Genomic DNA, 2742 nt, shown 5'->3' with positions numbered 1-2742 from the left:
TTTGGCTTATTTAGACTGGGACCAATCATAAAAGACCTATATATATGCATATCGACTTACCTGGATCAAAATTTCACTCTTTTGTATAGTCCTGGCACTTTAGATTCGACTTCGAAAATTTTCAAAAAATTTGTATTTTATCAAAAAATGTCAAATTATGATCATTTTTGGCTTATTTAGACTGGGACCAATCATAAAAGACCTATATATATGCATATCGACTTACCTGGATCAAAATTTCACTCTTTTGTGTAGTCCTGGCACTCTAGATTCGACATCGAAAATTTTCAAAAATATTGTTTTTTATCAAAAAATGTCAAATTATGATCATTTTTGGCTTATTTAGACTGGGACCAATCATAAAAGACCTATATATATGCATATCGCCTTACCTGGATCAAAATTTAACTCTTTTGTATAGTCCTGGCACTTTAAATTCGACATCGAAAATTTTCAAAAAATTTGTATTTTATCAAAAAATGTCAAATTATGATCATTTTTGGCTTATTTAGACTGGGACCAATCATAAAAGACCTATATATATGCATATCGACTTACCTGGATCAAAATTTCACTCTTTTGTATAGTCCTGGCACTCTAGATTCGACATCGAAAATTTTCAAAAAATTTGTATTTTATAAAAAAATGTCAAATTATGATCATTTTTGGCTTATTTAGACTGGGACCAATCATAAAAGACCTATATATATGCATATCGACTTACCTGGACCAAAATTTCACTCTTTTGTATAGTCCTGGCACTCTAGATTCGACATCGAAAATTTTCAAAACATTTGTTTTTTATCAAAAAATGTCAAATTATGATCATTTTTGGCTTATTTAGACTGGGACCAATCATAAAAGACCTATATATATGCATATCGACTTACCTGGATCAAAATTTCACTCTTTTGTATAGTCCTGGCACTCTAGATTCGACATCGAAAATTTTCAAAAAATTTGTATTTTATCAAAAAATGTCAAATTATGATCATTTTTGGCTTATTTAGACTGGGACCAATCATAAAAGACCTATATATATGCATATCGACTTACCTGGATCAAAATTACACTCTTTTGTATAGTCCTGGCACTCTAGATTCGACATCGAAAATTTTCAAAAAATTTGTATTTTATCAAAAAATGTCAAATTATGATCATTTTTGGCTTATTTAGACTGGGACCAATCATAAAAGACCTATATATATGCATATCGACTTACCTGGATCAAAATTTCACTCTTTTGTATAGTCCTGGCACTCTAGATTCGACATCGAAAATTTTCAAAAAATTTGTATTTTATCAAAAAATGTCAAATTATGATCATTTTTGGCTTATTTAGACTGGGAACAATCATAAAAGACCTATATATATGAATATCGACTTACCTGGATCAAAATTTCACTCTTTTGTATAGTCCTGGCACTTTAGATTCGACATCGAAAATTTTCAAAAAATTGTATTTTATCAAAAAATGTCAAATTATGATCATTTTTGGCTTATTTAGACTGGGACCAATCATAAAAGACCTATATATATGCATATCGACTTACCTGGATCAAAATTTCACTCTTTTGTATAGTCCTGGCACTCTAGATTCGACATCGAAAATTTTCAAAAAATTTGTATTTTATCAAAAAATGTCAAATTATGATCATTTTGGCTTATTTAGACTGGGACCAATCATAAAAGACCTATATATATGCATATCGACTTACCTGGATCAAAATTTTACTCTTTTGTATAGTCCTGGCACTCTAGATTCGACATCGAAAATTTTCAAAAAATTTGTTTTTTATCAAAAAATGTCAAATTATGATCATTTTTGGCTTATTTAGACTGGGACCAATCATAAAAACCTATATATATGCATATCGACTTACCTGGATCAAAATTTCACTCTTATATAGTCCTAGCACTCTAGATTCGACATCGAAAATTTTAAAAAAATTTGTATTTTATCAAAAAATGTCAAATTATGATCATTTTTGGCTTATTTAGACTGGGACCAATCATAAAAGACCTATATATATGCATATCGACTTACCTGGATCAAAATTTCACTCTTTTGTATAGTCCTGGCACTTTAGATTCGACATCGAAAATTTTCAAAAAATTTGTATTTTATCAAAAAATGTCAAATTATGATCATTTTTGGCTTATTTAGACTGGGACCAATCATAAAAGACCTATATATACGCATATCGCCTTACCTGGATCAAAATTTAACTCTTTTGTATAGTCCTGGCACTCTAAATTCGACATCGAAAATTTTCAAAAAATTTGTATTTTATCAAAAAATGTCAAATTATGATCATTTTTGGCTTATTTAGACTGGGACCAATCATAAAAGACCTATATATATGCATATCGACTTACCTGGATCAAAATTTCACTCTTTTGTATAGTCCTGGCACTCTAGATTCGACATCGAAAATTTTCAAAAAATTTGTATTTTATAAAAAAATGTCAAATTATGATCATTTTTGGCTTATTTAGACTGGGACCAATCATAAAAGACCTATATATATGCATATCGACTTACCTGGACCAAAATTACACTCTTTTGTATAGTCCTGGCACTCTAGATTCGACATCGAAAATTTTCAAAAAATTTGTATTTTATCAAAAAATGTCAAATTATGATCATTTTTGGCTTATTTAGACTGGGACCAATCATAAAAGACCTATATATATGCATATCGACTTACCTGGATCAAAATTTCACTCTTTTGTATAGTC

The sequence above is a fragment of the Chrysoperla carnea genome, unplaced genomic scaffold (assembly GCF_905475395.1).
Source record: "Chrysoperla carnea unplaced genomic scaffold, inChrCarn1.1, whole genome shotgun sequence".
Classification (NCBI taxonomy): Eukaryota; Metazoa; Arthropoda; class Insecta; order Neuroptera; family Chrysopidae; genus Chrysoperla; species Chrysoperla carnea.
Note: the sequence above shows the minus strand (reverse complement) of the source record.